The sequence below is a fragment of the Dendropsophus ebraccatus genome, chromosome 6 (assembly GCF_027789765.1).
Source record: "Dendropsophus ebraccatus isolate aDenEbr1 chromosome 6, aDenEbr1.pat, whole genome shotgun sequence".
Classification (NCBI taxonomy): Eukaryota; Metazoa; Chordata; class Amphibia; order Anura; family Hylidae; genus Dendropsophus; species Dendropsophus ebraccatus.
Window position 1 is genome coordinate 48,383,756 of NC_091459.1, and position 19,533 is coordinate 48,403,288.

The 19,533-nt window shown below is 46.6% G+C and overlaps 2 non-coding genes and 1 pseudogene across 2 annotated transcripts; all 3 read right to left on the reverse strand.

The window, feature by feature from the left end:
• Positions 1 to 4,605: 4,605 nt before the first annotated feature.
• On the reverse strand, positions 4,606 to 4,787 carry LOC138796075 (U2 spliceosomal RNA). Its single transcript, XR_011363711.1, has one exon. It is a non-coding gene; the product is annotated as a U2 spliceosomal RNA (small nuclear RNA).
• Positions 4,788 to 17,958: 13,171 nt separating this feature from the next.
• Positions 17,959 to 18,139, reverse strand: LOC138796170 (U2 spliceosomal RNA; annotated as a pseudogene).
• Positions 18,140 to 18,745: 606 nt separating this feature from the next.
• LOC138796181 (U2 spliceosomal RNA) lies at positions 18,746 to 18,937 on the reverse strand. Its single transcript, XR_011363768.1, has one exon. It is a non-coding gene; the product is annotated as a U2 spliceosomal RNA (small nuclear RNA).
• Between the last annotated feature and the right edge of the window lie 596 nt (positions 18,938 to 19,533).

A 19,533-nucleotide genomic window follows, 5' to 3' on the forward strand; every position in this document is an offset into this window, starting at 1 on the left:
TCCTTTTCCAGTGCCTTCCGATTCGTGTCCCCTCTGCGTTCTTCCGCTCCCTGTCAGCGGCTCAGACGCAATTTATCTGGGGAGGCAAACCGGCACGCATTCGGAAAGCGTCTCTCACCCGCCCCAAAGACCTGTGGGGGATCGGTCTCCCAGATACTAAGAAATACTATCTGGCTGCCCAGCTGGCACATATAGTGGACTGGTGTAGAAATGGGGCAAGGAAACCGTGGGTTGAGATTGAGCAGTCGTATACGGGGCTGCCGCTGAAGGGTCTCCCGTGGATACCCGGGGACCGCCTCCCGGATCTTAAATATCATCCCACTGTGGGTCCTACACTAGCTGCGTGCACGGAAAAGGTGATAAGGAAGCATTTTGTCCCTCTAACATCGAGTATGACACCCATTCTGGGACACCCAGATTTCAGTCCTAGTCTGACGGATAGGGTCTTCCGTGACTGGATAGGGGCCGGGACTTTCAGGGCAGGTCACTTCATGCAAAATGGTCAATGGTTCTCGGCGGAGACCTTGGGAGATCTATCTGCACCTTGTGGGCTAGGTCCCTGGCGCGTTGCACAACTGCGTCACTATATGGCCTCTCTACCAGCCTCCAGCTGTTTTATGGGCTCTCCCACCCCTTTTGAATCTATATGCGCAGTTAATGAACCGATTCGCCATACATTGTCCCTGACTTATCAGCTATTAATTACTACCCCGGAGGAACCCCCTCCCGCCTTCCTGCTGGCGTGGGAATCTGACTTGGGGATTACCCTGACTGACTCTCAGAGACAGAGAATTTTACACTTGGCTCATAAGTCATCCATCAGCTCTAAGTATCAGGAAGCTGGATATAAATTGTTATCCCGCTGGTACAGAGTACCCTCCAAACTGCACAAAATGATACCCCAGGTAGACCCGGTCTGCTGGAGATGTGAGGCTGATGAGGGGACGTTCTTGCACGTGTTTTGGGAATGTCCGCAACTGCACCACTTCTGGTCGGAAGTAGCGAGAGTGACCAAAATAGTCACTAACACGGCTTGCGATCTGGGCCCGGCTCTGTTCCTTCTTCAGCACTGCGAGATTCCGCTAAAGATATACAGACGGTCATTACTGAGTTTCCTGGTGATGGCGGCCAGGGCATGCATACCGTTGTGTTGGAAATCACGCTCTCCCCCACCGGTGTCGTTGTGGGTATCTAAAGTAAATGATTTGATGCACATGGAGGATCTCACTTCTGAATTACATGCCAAAAACAAACGCTTCCATTCCACTTGGTCATCCTGGTTGCAGTTTCAGGAATCGGCCGAGTACAGAGACCTTCTGAGATCTCAGTCCTAAGTTTTAGAGGAACATTCGGGCAGCTCCTTGAGACAGTGGGGGGCACTATTCCCCTGTGCTGCAGGAGCAGCCGAGGGCATACCATACCCCCTTATTCCCTCTCCCTCACCTCCCCGTTTCCTGACCCTTTCTTTTCTTGCTGTCTTTATATTTTTTGTCTTCTCTGCCTTCCTATTTTGTATGTCTTTTCTGTTCTCCTTCTGGTATTTACTGTTCGGTGGTGGACTCCACCGCCGATTATGTTATTGGATAATTGGAAAAGGTGTATTGGGCTGGGCGGGATTGGCGGGCCCTCTGGGGCGGACCCAGCTGACTTGTTGCTTAGTGACTTTTGCTTACTGACTTGTTGTTTTTTTTTAATTATTTTTGATGTATCACCATGTTTAACTCTGTTTTCCTTCTGGTCCTCGACCCATGGGACCTGCTGTATTCCGTTTGGTTCAATGCTGTGGATAAATAAAGAATTAAAAAAAAAAAAAAGAAGACTATGCGGGAGGGCTGGCTACTATATGAGACAACTGAGGAAGGCTGGCTAGTTTTTAAGAGACTATAGAGGATGACTGGCTATTATATAGGAAACTATGAGGGAGGGCTGGCAAGTATATGAGACTATGGGGGAGGGCTGGCTACTATATAAGAGACTATGGGGGAGGGCTGGCTACTATATGAGACTATGGGGGGCCGGCTACTATATAGGAGACTATGTAGGGGCAGGCTACTATATAAGAGACTATGGGGGAAGGCTGGCTGCTATAGAAGAAACTATGGGGGAGGGCTGGCTACTTTGTAAGAGACTATGGGGGGGCTGGCTACTTTGTAAGAGACTACTGGGGAGGGCTGGCTACTATATGAGACTATTGGCGAGGGCTCGCTACTATATGAGAATATTGGGGAGGGCTGGCTAGTATATAAGATACTATGGGGGGGCTGGCTACTATATAAGAGACTATAGGGAGGTCTGGCTACTATGTAAGAGACTATGGGGGAGGGATGGCCACTATATGAGACTATGGGGGAGGGCTGGCTACTATATGAGACTATGGTAGAGGGCTGGCTACTATATGAAACTACTGGGGGGGGGATGGCTATAATATAAGAGACTATGGGGACGGCTGGCTACTATATAAGAGATTATGGGGAGGGCTGGCTACTATATTAGAGACTATGGGGGAAGGCTGGCTACTTTATAATAGACTATGGCAGAGGGCTGGTCATTATATGAGAATACGGGGGAGGGCTGGCTACTATATGAGACTATGGGGAGGGCTGGTTATTATGTAAGTGACTATGCGGGAGGGCTGGCTACTATATGAGACTACTGGGGAGGGCTGGCTACTATATCAGACTAATGGGGAGGGCTGGCTACTATATAAGAGACTATGGGGGAGGGATGGCCACTATAGATGACACTATGGGGGAGGGCTGGCTACTATATAAGAGACTAAGGGGGGGCTGGCTACTATATGAGTTTATTGGGAAGGGCTGGCTACTATATAAAAAACTATGGGGAGGGATGGCCACTATATAAGAGACTATAAGGGAGGGCTGGCTACTTTATGAGACTATGGGGGAGGGCTGGCTTCTATAAAAGAGACTATGGGGAAGGTCTGGCTACTATATGAGACTATGGGGGAGGGCTGGCTACTATAAGACTATGTGGAAGGGCTGGCTACTACATGAGACTACTGGGGGTGGCTACTATATAAGAGACTATGGGGAGGGCTGGCTACTATATAAGAGACTTTGGGGCAGGGCTGGATACTATATGAGAGTATTGGGGAGGTCTGCATACTATATGAGACTATGGGGAGGGCAGGCTACTATATGAGACTACGGGGAGCACTGGCTACAATATGAGAACAAGGGGGGGCTTGCAACTGTATAAGACTATTGAGGAAGGCTGGCTACTATATAAGAGACTATGGGGCAGGGCTGGCTGCTATATAATAGACTATGGGGAGGGCTGGCTACTATATAAGATACTATGGGAGGGCTGGCTACTATATGAGACTACTGGGGGTGGCTACTATATAAGAGACTATGGGGAGGGCTGGCTACTATATAAGAGACTTTGGGGCAGGGCTGGATACTATATGAGAGTATTGGGGAGGTCTGCATACTATATGAGACTATGGGGAGGGCAGGCTACTATATGAGACTACGGGGAGCACTGGCTACAATATGAGAACAAGGGGGGGCTTGCAACTGTATAAGACTATTGAGGAAGGCTGGCTACTATATAAGAGACTATGGGGCAGGGCTGGCTGCTATATAATAGACTATGGGGAGGGCTGGCTACTATATAAGATACTATGGGAGGGCTGGCTACTATATGAGACTACAGGGGAGGGTTGGCTACTGTATGAGACTATTGGGGAGGGCTGTCTACTATAGGAGACTATTGGGAGGGTTGTCTATTATGGGAGACTATTGAGGAAGGCTGGCTACTATATGAGACTATTGGGGAGGGCTGGCTAGTATATAAGAGACTATGGGGGGGGCTGGCTACTATATAAGAGATTATGAGGAGGGCTGGCTACTATATAAGAGACTATGGGGAGGGCTGGCTACTATATGAGACTACTGGGGAGGGCTGGCTACTATAGATGAGACTATGGGGGAAGGCTGGCTACTACAGTGCCAGGAACACCGCATGCTTCTCTGACAGTGCCAGGACCGCCACGTTCGCGCTTCAAAAATTATCAAGGTTGGCCCGTGACTTTGTCCAATTTTATTTTTTTGTCCCACAGTGTATTTGAGTTTTGACACCCCTGGTCTATATGATTATGTATCTAATCTATATATAGATAGCTACACATTGATAACTATTTATAAAAGAAAAACTATGGTGAATTCCCATCGGTGCAGCCGGATTAACGAAACCCTACACTGGCCTCCAAAGAATCCAAATAAAATGGTTTAATCCGCACCTACCTGCGTCTTCCTTGCTGGAAAGACACCAACCAACCAGCCTACCTGCTTGGTTTCCTGCCTGCAGATGAACTGCTAGCCTTTCTGTCAGCTGTATATGTCAGCACAGCCTTGATGACATCACCAGCCCTGCCCTGGCAGGCTAGTGGTAAACAACTTTGTTGCCATGGCAACAGGCTGCCAGAGACAAACAAGTGTTTACCAAACAAACTTTTATTAGCAATGCCAAGCCTTAAATCTTGGGGTGCAGCTGCACACCCCACTTGGGAAGTGTTTGTTGCAATGCCGTTTCGGATGCGGCTGTGCTCCCTTGAGGGGTTCTGTTTTAGGCAACACATTTGGGGGGTGAACTGAACCTGGAAGCATTTCAATACCAGGTCAGTGCCTGGAGAGGACAGAGCAAGCTCTTTTACCATCTCCTTGTTCTAAAAATCCATTCATTATATGGTGCCCAGATAGGGGACGTATCAGATATTAAACTGATACAAACAGATTTATCATTTTTATTATTATTGAGAGTCTGTCTCTGCCTGCCTCTGTGTGCCTGTCTCTGTCTGCCTGCGTGCCTGTCTGTCTTCCTGCCTCGTTCTGTCTACCTGCATCTGTCTCTCCGTTTATCCATCGGTCTATATCAGTTTGAATTACATCTGGCCTGCCATAGCTACTATATAAGAGACTAGGGGGAAGGGCTGGCTAATATAGGAGACCAGGGCCGGATTAAGGTTGGTGGAGGCCCCGGGCGACAATTTTGTTTGGGGCCTCTCATCCCCCCCCAAAAAAAAAACAAAAAAACTATACAGCCATCCATACAAATGGCTGCCTTACTGTAGAGGATTTATAATGTTCATGAACATTATACACGGCTGTGACACAGAGCTCTTCATGAATTGCAGTGAAAATGTTTGTAGATGTTTCATTTATTTCAAATTCAGTGTTGAAAACTGTCAGTTTTCATTTAATTTCATGCGGCGTCCCCCTTCTCCGTGTATTATCAGTGTGATGTGGGATCCCCCCTCTCTGTGTATTATCAGTGTGATGCGGTGTCCCTCTTTGTGTAGTATCAGTGTGATGCGGGGTCCCCCCTCTCTATGTGTACGCAGTGTGAGATCAGTGGTCCAAAGTCAATTTTATTTTTAAATCATAATTTTGTGTTTTTACTTTGATGCCCATTTTTATCCCAACCGTGGGCTCCTTTTGGCCATATTTATCACCAATCCCCTCAGGGCTCCTCACTTACAAGCAGGTTATGAATATTATCCATTTTCTGTAAGAATAATGGCTAAAACAGGAAAAATAAAAATCCTCTAAATAAGAAACTGCTGAATAAAAACCCAACTTCAGTCTGGTTAATCTCGATGCTATATAACAGCAAGATGGCAGACATCATGTGGTAATGTGGACAGAGGCTATTTGTCCAGCAGTACGGCAATACTGTGCACTGTGCAACTGAGGGGGTATTGGGTCTCACCACAAAATGTGGGCATTGTTGTGGAAACTGGGGGGGGGGGGAGATGCCTTTAAGGGGGCAATGTGGAGAGTACAGAGCGTGCAAGTGTAGATAGCAGAGCTGTATGTGTGTGAGCATTAATAAAAGATATGTATGTGTAACAGGCAGTGCTGTGGCGTGTCTGTGTGTGTGTGTGTGTGTGTACATTGAAGGGCTGGTTACCTGCTCATACGGACATGAGCTCCTCTCCATACACATCCCCTCCGACAGCTTGCAGAGTCTGGCTCCTCCCTCATCACATGGGCCTGACATGACCGCAGGTCCTTTCCCTCACACTGAGCAGGGTATCCTGTCCTGCAGCTGCCCTGGTGTCCTGTCTCTCAGCCATATCACAGTCCTCACAGGGAGAAGCAGGACTCACAGGACACACAGGCTGCTGCAGCCATGGTTAGCAGCAAACAGTGAGGATACACAACACTCTGTGTGAGGTTGTGTATCCTCTACTGTTTGCTTTTTTTTCTACAAACCCTACTTCCGGGTTTGGGCTGGTGGAGGCCCCCTAGTGGTGGAGGTCCCGGGGCACGTGCCCCTGGTGCCCTCCCTTTAATCCGGCCCTGTATGAGACTATGGAGAGGGCTGGTTATTATATAAGAGACTATGCGGGAGGGCTGGCTACTATATGAGACTTCTGAGGAAGGCTGGCTACTTTTTAAGAGACTATGGTGGAGGGCTGGCTACTATATAAAAAACTATGGGGGAGGGCTGGCAAGTACAGTAATACTTCGGTTTTCGAACGCTTTGGAACTCGAACTGCTTGGTATTTGAACGAAAATTTACCCAGAAGTAGCGTTTGGAATTTGAACTTTGCTCGGCTTTCGAACGTCTTTCGAACGTTTTTGCGAGTGTGGATGGTGGGTTGTACCTGGCGAGATAAGCAGTGGTGAGGCTTCACATACAGTACAGTGCTGTATAAGAATGCTGGAGTGCATATACAGTGCAGTAGTAGTACAGGCAGTGCACCACCATCTCCCATACATTACAGTGCTTGGATGGGGGCGGACGCTATACAGTAAAGCAGTGCTTCTCAAACTGTGAGGCGGGCCTCACCAGTGAGGCGCCCCCTCTTTGTTGATGAGGCCCAGCTGGGGAGCCAGTTTTCACAAAGTAACTATGATCTGCACAGTCCTTTTGCTTTTTGCAAAAATCTCCATTTTAGTAATAATATTAATTTATTTTTTACCTAATTTATTAGTATATAGAGCTTGGGAGACGGGTGACAGGTAACCCTAGCATTATTTTCAGCTTTTAAATGGAATTTTACCACAGATAATGAGGCCCAGGCGCCCTCTTGGTCAGTCTGGTGAGGCTCAGGCATTGCCTTGGTTTGTTGGGTGAGGCTCCAGTAGAAAAAGTTTGAGAAGCACTGCAGTAAAGGATGGGTGAGGAGTTGGTGACTACTGTACTATAATTGCTGGTTCTGATGAACATTTCTTATGTTTAATGTCCTGTACAGTATAGTGCTGTTCTGTACTGTACTTTAGTGATTATACTGAGTACTTATCAGTGTAATAAATGAGGATTGTAGGTAATTATTGGTGGATGCTGGAACCAATTAATCACATTTACATTATTTCCTATGGGAAGACACTGCTCGGTTTTCAAACTGCTTGGTTCTCAAACTGCCTTCCGGAACCAATTAAGTTCGAGAACCGAGGTACCACTGTATATGAGATTATGGGGGAGGGCTGGTTACTATATAAGAGACTATGGGGGAGGGCTGGCTACTATATGAGACTACTGGGGAGGGCTTGCTACTATATAAGAGACAATGGGTGAGGGCTGGCTACTATATAACAGACTATGGCAGAGGGCTGGCTAATATATGAGAATACAGTGGAGGGCTGGCTACTATATGAGACTATGGAGGAGGGATAGCTACTATATGAGACTATGGGGGAGGGCTGGCTACTATATGAGACTATGGGGGGCTGGCTACTATATGAGATTATGGGGGAGGGCTACCTACTATATGAGACTATGGGGGAGGGCTGGCTTCTATATGAAACTATGGGGGGCTGGCTACTATATAAGACACTATTGGGAGGGCTGGCTACTATATAAGAGACTATGTAGGGGCAGGCTACTATATAAGAGACTATGAGGGAAGGCTGGCTACTATAGAAGAAACTATGGGGGAGGGCTGGCTACTTTATAAGAGACTATGGGGGGGTTGGCTACAATATAAGAGACTATGGGGGCGGGCTAGTCACTATATAAGAGACTATTGGGGAGTGCTGGCTACTATATGAGACTACTGGGGAGGGCTGGCTACTATATGAGACTATTGGCGAGGGCTCGCTACGATATGAGAGTATTGGGGAGGGCTGGCTAGTATATAAGAGACTATGGGGGGGCTGGCTACTATATAAGAGACTATAGGGAGGTCTGGCTACTATGTAAGAGACTATGGGGGAGGGATGGCCACTATATGAGACTATGTTGGAGGGCTGGCTACTATATGAGACTATGGTAGAGGGCTGGCTACTATATGAAACTACTGGGGGGGGGCTGGCTATAATATAAGAGACTATAGGGAGGGCGGGCTACTACATAAGAGACTATGGGGAGGGCTGGCTACTATATAAGAAACTATGGGGGAGGGCTGGCTACTATACAAGAGACTATGGGGCAGGGCTTGATACTATTTGAGACTATGTGGAAGAGCTGGAGACTATATGAATTAATCCATTATTAACTATACGGTAAATCCGCACCTACCTGCGTCTTCCTTGCTGGCAAGCAACCAACCAGCCTACCTGCTTGGTTTCCTGCCTGCAGATGAACTGCTAGCCTTTCTGTTAGCTGTATATGTCAGCACAGCCTTGTTGACATCACCAGCCCTGCCCTGGCAGGCTAGTGGTAAACAACTTTGTTGCCATGGCCACAGGCTGCCAGAGACAAACAAATGTTTACTAAACAAACCTTTATAAGCCCCTTCAAGACTAAGCCTATTTGGGCCTTAATGACCAGGCTCATTTTTCAAAATCTGACCTGTCTCCCTTTATGTGCTCATAGCTCAGTAAAGCTTTAATGTATGCTAGCGATTCTGAGATTGTTTTTTGGAGCAAAGTATTCACCATTAGGCCGTAAAAAAATGGAAAATTAAAATTTTCCAATAATATATACGTTTAGATTAAAGTTTCTCATTTTCAAAAGGAACATGAGAGAAAAAGCACCCCAAAATTTGTAACACAGGTTCTCATGGGTACAATGGTACCCCATATGTGGGCGTAAACCACTGTATGGGCACACAGCGGGGCCCAGAAGGGAAGGAGCGCCAATTAGTTTTTTCAGTGCAGATTTTGCTGTAGAAGTTTCTCAGCGCCAGGTGCGTTTGCAGAGCCCCTGTAGTGCCAGCAGAAAGAAAAACCCCCATAAGTCACCCCATTTTGAAAAGTGCACCCCTCAGAGAATTCATCTTGGGGTAAGATGAGCATTTTGACCCCACAGGTATTAGAGGAAAGTATTCAAAATTAGACAGTAAAAATGAAAAACTCGAATTTTTCCAATAATATGTTCGTTTAGTTTGAAATTTCTCAATTTCTCAAGGAACAAGAAAAAAAAAGTACCCCAAAATTTATAACGCAGGTTCTCCTGAGTAGAACGGTACCCCATGTGTGGGCATAAACCACTGTATGGGCACACAGCGGGGCTCAGAAGGAAGGGAGCGCCAATTAGCCTTTTCAATGCAGATTTTGCTGAAGAAATTTCTGAGCGCCGGGTGCGTTTGCAGAGCCCCTGTAGTGCCAGCGAAGTAAAGTCTCCCCATAAGTCACCCCATTTTGGAAAGTGCACCCCTCAGAGAATTCATCTTGGGATGTGGTGACCATTTTGACCCCACAGGTATTAGAGGAAAGTATTCAAAAGTAGACAGTAAAAATGAAAAACGCGAATTTTTCCAATAATATATTCCTTTAGTTTGAAATTTCTCAATTTCTTGAGGAACAGGAGAGAAAGTTCACCACAAAATCTGTAATGCAGGTTCTCCTGAGTAGAACAGTACCCCATATGTGGGCATAAACCACTGTATGGGCACACAGCAGGGCTCAGAACGGAAGGAGCGCCAATTCGCATTTTCAGTGCAGATTTTTCTGAAGAAGTTATTGAGCGCCAGGTGCGTTTGCAGTGTCTCTGTAGTGCCAGTGGAGTGAACCCCCCCATAAGTCACCCCATTTTGGAAAGTGCACCCCTTAAAGAATTCTTCTTGGTGTGTGGTGAGCATTTTGATCCAACAGGTATTGGAGGAAAGTATTCAAAATTGGCCAGTAAAAATGAAAAACTCGAATTTTTCCAATAATATGTTCATTTAGTTTAAAATTTCTAAATTTCACAAGGAACAGGAGAAAAAATGTACCCCAAAATCTGGAAAGCAGGTTCTCCTGAGTACAACCATATGGTACCCCATATGTGGGTATAAACCACTGTATGGACACACAGCGGGGCTCAAAAGGGAAGGAGCGCCAATTTGCTGCAGCAAAAATGCAGCTAGTAACAGTTATTAGAATAGCGCAGTTACTAAAATACAATAAAAAAAATGAGATTACAGGTAATGTGGGGTGGTTACGGACAGTCTGGGGTGGTTACGGGTAATCTGGAGATGGTTCCGGGCAACCTGGGGTGGATACGGACAACCTGGGGTGGTTACGGGTAATCTGGGGAGGATACGGTGAACATGGGGTGGTCACGGGCAACCTGGGCTGGTTACAGGCAACCTGGGGTGGATACGGACAACCTGCTGTGGTTACAGACAACCTGGGGTTATTACGTGTAATCTGGGGTGAATACGGTCAACATGGGGTGGTCACGGGCAACCTAGGGTGGTTACGGGCAATGTAGGGTGGATACGGACAACCTGCTGTGCCTACAGACAACCTGGGGTGGTTACGGGTAATCTGGGGTGGATACGGTCAACATGGGGTGGTCACGGGCAACCTGGGGTGGTTGTGGCAACCTGGGGTGGTTACAGGCAACCTGGGGTGGTTACAGGCAACCTAGGGTGGTTACAGGCAACCTAGGGTGGTTACAGGCAACCTAGGGTGGTTACGGTAAACATGGGGTGGTTACGGGCAATGTGGGGTGGTTACGGGCAATGTGGGGTGGTTACTGGCAATGTGGGGTGGTTACGGGCAATGTGGGGTGGTTACGGGCAACGTGGGGTGGTTACGGGCAATCTGGGGTGGTTACGGGCAATCTGGGGTGGTTACGGATAAACTGAAGTGCTCCTAGGTAATCTGAGGTGGGTACCTGTAATCTGGCGTGGTTACGGGCAATCTAGAGGGGGTCATTGGCAATTTGGAGTGGTTAGAGGCAACGTGCGGTGGTTAGAGGCAACGTGCGGTGGTTAGTGGAAAGGTGCGGTGGTCAGTGGCAAGGTGCGGTGGTCAGTGGCAAGGTGCGGTGGTCAGAGGCAAGGTGCGGTGGTCAGAGGCAAGGTGCAGTGGTCAGCAGGGCCGTCTTAACCATTGGGCATGGTAGGCGGCTGCCCGGGGGCCCATGCGTCCTAGGGGGCCCCTGCCCTGTGTCATATTCCCTGGCCCTTTAACTGGGAGTGCTCCTGATCAGCGCTGGTAGATAGGGGCTGTGCACAGCTCGCTCTTGTGGCCGGAAGCTGCATTCTGCTTCCGGTCACTAGAGGTCTCTCTCACCCCCTACATTCCCGTGCGGAGCAGGAGAGTGACGTCACCAGCAGAGCCCTGAGAGAAAGGAGAAGCTGGAGGCCTGAAGCACAAAGCCTGAGTGAGTATGTGCTGATACCAGAGGGGGGAGGCTAGCTGGCAGGGAAGGTGTTAATCATGGGAGTGCTCTCTGCAGGGATGCAGACAGGGCCGTGGGTGAACTGGTAAACAGGGAGGGGGAGGGATCGGGGGTGTAACTCCTCTGAGTGTGTATATATCTCCATTCAGTGTATACAGCAGTGTATTATATACTTATCCTCCTCCTGAGTGTGTATATATCTCCATTCAGTGTATACAGCAATGTATTATATACTTATCCTCCTCCTGAGTGTGTATATATATCTCCATTCAGTGTATACAGCAATGTATTATATACTTATCCTCCTCCTGAGTGTGTATATATATCTCCATTCAGTGTATACAGCAGTGTATTATATACTTATTCTCCTCCTGAGTGTGTATATATATATCTCCATTCAGTGTATACAGCAGTGTATTATATACTTATCCTCCTCCTGAGTGTGTATATATATCTCCATTCAGTGTATACAGCAGTGTATTATATACTTATCCTCCTCCTGAGTGTGTATATATATCTCCATTCAGTGTATACAGCAGTGTATTATATACTTATCCTTCACCTATCACTACATTGTTGTCTCCCTGTATGTATACTGTATAATACAATATACAGGGAAACAACACAGCTTATATATAGAGAAGGGCAAAACAACATGTCTTATATATACAGAGGGGCAACAACATGACTATTATATATGAGAACCATGTTGTTTTGCCCTTCTCTATATATGAACCATGTTGTTTCCCTGTATATTGTATTATACAGTATACATACAGGGAAACAACATGGTTCTCATATATAATAGTCATGTTGTTGCCCCTCTGTATATATAAGACATGTTGTTTTGCCCTTCTCTATATATAAGCCGTGTTGTTTCCCTGTATACTGTATAATACAGTATACACAGACTCCCTGTATTATACAGTATACAGGGAGACAACATGGCGTATATGCAGAGGGACAGCAACATGTCTCATATATAGAGAGGGGCACCAATATATATTAATTAGGCTTTTACCCACCACCTGTATACCCCACATATACCTGTACCCCCCATATATATATTTGTACACATATATCACTATTATAGGCTATATAACCACCTACCTACTGCTCCACCCTTATACCTGTATCTATATGGTAGATAAATAGTTGGTAAGGTATATTGCCTGTAATAGTGATATACTGTATGTGTGCAACATATATGACAATCACTATTATAGGCAATATACAGTGGTGCCTTGGATTACGAGCATAATTCGTTCCAGGACCGTGCTTGTAATCCAAATCACTCTTAAACCAAAGCAAATTTTCCCATAAGAAATTATAGAAATGCAGACAATTGGTTCCACACCCAAAAAATAATGATTTATTATTCTGAAAACCATGTAAAACAGATGAAACAAACATATTGTGATATTATAAGTTACTGTACAGTAATGGAGCGGATGAGAAACACAAGGGCTGATAGAGACTGCAGGGAGCATGAAGGAATGAGCAGGACATATGTGGGCACATACATGCAGCACTCTCTGTCCGGGGAGAGAGGGGTTACAGCTATGGAGAGATTACCCCCACAGTCCTGTCCCCTGATGTAGGCCCCAGCCTGAAGTGGATCTGCTATGATTTGGCAGGTGAGGGAGACTTCCTGGGTCAGAGTACAGAGCTGTAGACCCCGCTATTCAGACCATGTCCCTCCTCCACCCGCCCTCCCACCCAATACAGGGAGCTCTTAAACCAAAACAATGCTCTTAAACCAAGTCACAGTTTTGAAAAACTGTGAGCTCTTAAACCAAGTTACTCTTAAACCAAGGTACCACTGTACCTTACCAGATAAGAGGGGCGGCGGCTGCTAGGGGGGGGGGGTTAATTCGCACCTCTGCCCAGGGGCCCATAATGCTGTTAAGACGGCCCTGGTGGTCAGAGGCAACCTGCGGTGGTTGCGTGCAATCTGGGAGGGGGTTACATGTAATCTGGCATGATTATGGCAACCTGGGGTGGTCACGGGCAACCTGGGGGGGGGGGGGGTTACAGACAATCTGGCATTGTTACGGATAAACTGAAGTGCTTATAGGTAATCTGGGGTGGGTACATGTAATTTGGGGTGATTACGGACAATCTGGAGGGGGTCACTGGCAACATGCGGTGGTTAGAGGAAATGTGCGGTGGTAACTGGCAACGCGCGGTGCTTACGGGCAACGTGTGGTGGTTACGTGTAATCTGGGGGGGTTACGTGCAATCTGGTGTGATTACGGACAACCTGGGGTGGTTACGGGCAACCTGCGGTGGTTATGGGTAATCTGGGGGGGGTTAGGAGTAATTTGGGAGTAAACTGCAATTATTACTATAATAAAAAGTGTGTGTTTTATTTTTTTGTATGTTTGTCACTTTTTGTACTTTACACATTCATTTTCACTATATTACTATGATTACTGTGATATTTTCTATCACAGTAATCATAGTTTAGTGACAGAGACCAAATTGGTCTCTGTCACTTTAAATTTTCAGAGTTGGCTGGTTCTGACGCGCATGCGCACATCAGAACCAGCTAGGACACCGAAGGAGGAAGGAGCTCCAGGATCAGGTAACGTATAAGGGGTAGGGGGGTGACTGGGGGATGGGGGGTGACTGGGGGGATGGGGGGCGACTTGGGGGACGGACAGCCGGCCCCCGCCAGGGATGACAGGAGTGCAGCTCCTGCGCCCCTGTCATCCCGTGGACGTACCGGCACGTCCATCTGCAGGAACTGTATGCAGATTTGGACGTGCCGGTACGTCCATATGCGGCAAGGGGTTAATGACCAGGCTAATTTTTCAAAATCTGACCTGTCTCACTTTATGTGCTTATATCTCAGTGATGCTTTAACGTATGCTAGCGATTCTGAGATGGTTTTTTCGTAACATATGGTACTTTATGTTAGTGGCAAAATTTGGTCACTGTCTTGTGTGTTTTTTGTGAAAAACATCAAAATATCATGAAAATTTTGAAAAATTTGCACTTTACAAACTTTGAAATTCTTTGCTTCTAAAAACAGAAAGTCGCAAGACATAAATTAATTACTAAGTCACATTTTCAATATGTCTTCTTTATTCTGACTTCATTTCATAAACATATTTCACTTTTTTAGGGTGTTAGGGGGCTTAGAAATGTATCAACAAATTATCAAATTTTCATGAAATTTCCAAAACTGATTTATTTACGGACCAGTTCTTTTTTTAAATGGAGTTAAAAGGCTAGTATACTGGAAACCCCCATAAGTGACCCATTTTACAAACTACACACCCTAAAGAATTAATCTAGGGGTATCATGAGCATTTTAACCCTACAGGGGCTGGAGGAAAGCATTCACAATTAGGCTGGGTTCACACTATGTATATTTCAGGCAGTTATTGGTCCTCATGTCAGGTCCTCATAGCAACCAAAACCAGGAGTGGATTGAAAACACAGAAAGGATCTGTTCACACAATGTTGAAATTGAGTGGATGGCCGCCATATAACAGTAAATAACGGCCATTATTTCAATACCACAGCCGTTGTTTTAAAATAACAGCAAATATTTGCCATTAAATGATGGCCATCCACTCAATTACAACATTATGTGAACAGAGCCTTTCTGTGTTTTCAATCCACTCCTGGTTTTGGTTGCTATACAGCCTCACAAATACAGCCTCAAATATACATAGTGTGAACCCAGCCTAAGGCCGTAAAAAATGGAAAATTGAAATTTTCCAATAATATATTTGTTTACATTAAATTATCTCATTTTCACAAGCAACATGAGGAAAAACGCCCCCCAAAATCTGTTACGCAGGTTCTCCTAAATAGAACGGTACCCCATATGTGGGCATACACCACTGTATGGGCACACAGCGGGGCTCAGAAGGAAGGGAGCGCCAATTAGCATTTCCAGTTCAGATTTTACTGAAGAAGTTTCTGAGCGCCAGGTGCGTTTGCAGAGCCCCTGTAGTGTCCGCAGTACAGAACCCCCCCAAAAGTCATCCCGTTTTGGAAAGTACACCCCTCGAAGAATTCATCTTAAGGTGTGGTCAGCATTTTGACCCCACAGGTATTGGAGGAAAGTATTCAAAAGAAGACAGTAAAAATGAAAAAATAGACTTTTTCCAATGTTATGTTTGTTTAGTTTAAAATTTCTCAATTTCACTAGGAACAGAGGAGAAGATGCACCCCAAAATCTGTAACGCAGGTTCTCCTGAGTAGAATGGTACCCCATATGTGGGCATAAACCACTGTATGGGCACACAGCAGGGCTCAGAAGGGAAGGAGCGCCAATTAGCATTTTCAGTGCAGATTTTGCTGAAGAAGTTTCTGAGCACCAGGTGCGTTTGCAGAGCCCCTGTAGTGTCAGTAGAATAGAGCCCCCCCAAAAGTCATCCCATTTTGGAAAGTGCACCCCTTAAAGAATTCAGATTGGGGTCTGGTGAGCATTTTGACCCCACAGGTATTAGAGGAAAGTATTCAGAATTAGACAGTAAGAATGAAAAAAATTATTTTTCCAATGATTTGTTTGTTTAGTGTAAAATTTATCAATTTCACTAGGAACAGGGGAGAAGATGCACCCCAAAATCTGTAACGCAGGTTCTCCTGAATACAACGGTACCCCATATGTGGGCATACACCACTGTATGGGCACACAGCGGGCTCAGAAGGGAAGGAGCGCCAATTTACTGGATTTGTCATTTTGCTGGAGCAAAACCGCAGCTATTGTCGGTTATTAGAATAGCAAAGTTGCTAAAAAAAAATTAAAAAAATTGAGATTACAGGTAATCTCGAGGTGTTTGCGGGCAGTCAGGGAGTGTTTACTGCCCATCTGGGGTGGTTACGGGCAATCTGGGGTGGTTATGGGCTATCTGGGCTGGTTACTGGCTATCTGGGCTGGTTACTGGCTATCTGGGGTAGTGATGGGCAATCTGGGGTGGTGACGGGCAGTCTGTGGCAATCTGGGGTGATTAAAGGCAATCTGGGGGTGTTTACTGGCTATCTGAGGGTGGTTATGGGCAATCAGGGGGTGTTTACTGGCTATCTGGGGTAGTGATGGACAATCGAGAGGGTTATGGGCAGTCTGTGGCAATCTGGGGTGGTTACGGGTAATCTGGAGTGGTTACAGGTAATGTGGGGTGGTTCCAGGTAGCCCGGGGTGGTTCCAGGTAGGCCGGAATGGTTCAAGGTAGCCTGGGGTGGTTATAGGTAGCCTGGGGTGGTTACAGGTAATGTGGGGTGGTTACAGGTAATGCGGGGTGGTTACAGGTAATGCGGGGTGGTTTCAGGTAGCCCGGTGTGGTTACAGGTAATGCTGGGTGGTTACAGGTAATCTGGAGTGGTTACAGGTAATGTGGGGTGGTTACAGGTAATCTGGGGTGGTTACAGGTAATGCGGGGTGGTTACAGGTAATCCGAGATGGTTACAGGTAATCCGGGGTGGTTACAGTTAATGTGGGGTGGTTACAGGTAATCCGGGGTGGTTACAGGTAATCTGGGGTGGTTACAGGTAATGCGGGGTGGTTACAGGTAATCTGGGGTGGTTACAGGTAATCTGGGGTGGTTACAGGTAATCTGTAGCTGTGACACCAGGAGGCTTCGGGGAAGCCTCCTGACGTCACAGCTCCATCGGGACTGTGCGATCTCACCGCACAGCCCCGATAGAGGAGGAAGGGAGGATTCTCCCTTCCTGTAGCACTATAGGTGCTGCGATCGCACAGATCGCAGCACCTATAGGGTTAACTGCCGAGATCCGGACTCGGCCCAGATCTCGGCAGTTGCGGCAGGGGCCCGGCTGACAGCCGGGCCCCGCCGGGAATGACAGGAGTGCAGCTCCTGCGCCCGTCATTCAGAGGACATGTCGGCACATCCATCTGCAGGAATGGGCTGCAGATTTGGATGTGCCGGTACGTTCTAATGCGGGAAGGGGTTAGCAATGCCAAGCCTTAAATCTTGAGGTGCAGCTGTGCACCCCACTTGGGGGGTTTTCTTGCAATGCTGGTGCAGCTGTGTTAACAAAAGCATACACTGGCCCCCAAAGAATCCAAATTAAATGGTTTAAATCGCACCTACCTGAGTCTTCCTTGCTGGCAAGCAACCAACCAGCCTACCTACTTGGTTTCCTGCCTGCAGATGAACTGCTAGCCTTTCTGTCAGCTGTATACAGTATGTCAGCACAGCCTTGATGACATCACCAGCCCTGCCCTGGCAGGCTAGTGGTAAACAACTTTGTTGCCATGGCAACAGGCTGCCAGAGACAAACAAATGTTTACCAAACAAACTTTTATTAGCAATGCCAAGCCTTATATCTTGGGGTGCAGCTGCGCACCCCACTTGGGAGGTGTTTCTTGCAATGCCGTTTCGGGTGCAGCTGACTTTATTTGGAGGTGCGGCTGTGCACCCTTGAGGGGTTCTGTTTTTAGGCAACACATTTGGGGGGTGCACTGAACCTGGAAGAACTGCAATACCAGGTCAATGCCTGGAGAGGACAGAGCAAGCTCTTTTACCATCTCCCTGTTCTAAACATTCATTCTATGGCCTCCAGATAGGGGACGTATCAGATATTAAACTGATAAGAACAGTTTTTTTTATTTATTTATTATTATAAAGAGTCTATCTCTGTTCGCCTCTGTCTGCCTGTCTGTCTTCCTGCCTCGTTCTGTCTGCCTCTCCATCCATCCGTCCAAGGGTCTATATGATTATCTATGTATATAATCTATGTATGGATAGCTACACATTGATAACTATTTATTGAAGAAAAACTATGGTGAATTCTCATCGGTGCAGCCGTAGTAACGAAAGCATACACTGGCCTCCAAAGAATCCAAATAAAATGGTTTAAACCGCACCTACCTGCGTCTTCCTTGCTGGCAAGCAACCGAACAACCAACCAACAAGCCTACCTGCTTGGTTTCCTGCCTGCAAATAAACTGCTAGCCTTTATGTCAGCTGTATATGTCAGCACAGCCTTGATGACATCACCAGCCCTGCCCTGGCAAGCTAGTGGTAAACAAATTTGTTGCCATGGCAACAGGCTGCCAGAGACAAACAAGTGTTTACCAAACAAACTTTTATTAGCAATGCCAAGCCTTAAATCTTGGGGTGCAGCTGTGCACCCCACCTCGGGGGTATTCCTTCCAATGCTGTTTCGGGTGCAGCTGACTTTATTTGGAGGTGCGGCTGTGCACCCTTGAGGGGTTCTCTTTTTAGACAACACATTTGGGGGGTGAACTGAACCTGGAAGCATTGCAATACCAGGTCAGTGCCTGGAGAGGACAGAGCAAGCTCTTTTACCATCTCCCTGTTCAAAAAATCCACTCAATATATGGTCCCCAGATAGGGGATTTATCAGACATTAAACTGATAAAAACAGATTTATTTTTATTATTATTCAGGGCTGTATTAACAGCTGCTGCTGCCCTAGGCACTAAACCTGAAGACGCCCTCTCTTCACGCACCTATTGGCGATACCAGACCTGACCAATACCACCATACCCCCCACCCCCCTGGAAAAGACACCAGATTTACTGGCAAGTCTGAACGGGAGGAGGGAAACTAAAAAAAATAAAAACAAAAAAATTAGTTTTTTCTGTCTCCCTGCTCCCTGGTGCTGCCTTCCTGCAAGGTGCTGCCCTAGGCACCGGACCACGGGTGCCTAGTGGTAAATACGGCCCTGTTATTATTAATGAGAGTCTGTCTCTGCCTCTCTCTCTGTCTGCTTTCCTGCCTCATTCTGTCTACCTGCATCTGTCTGCCTCTCCATCCATTGGTCTATATGATTATCTATGTATCTAATCTATGTATGGATAGCTACACATTGATAATTATTTATTAAAGAATAACTATGGTGAATTCTCATCGGTGCAGCCGTATTAACAAAACCATACACTGGCCTCCAAAGAATCCAAATAAAATGGTTAAATCCGCACCTACCTGCGTCTTCCTTGCTGGCAAGCAACCGAGCAACCAGCCTACCTGCTTGGTTTCCTGCCTGCAAATGAACTGCTAG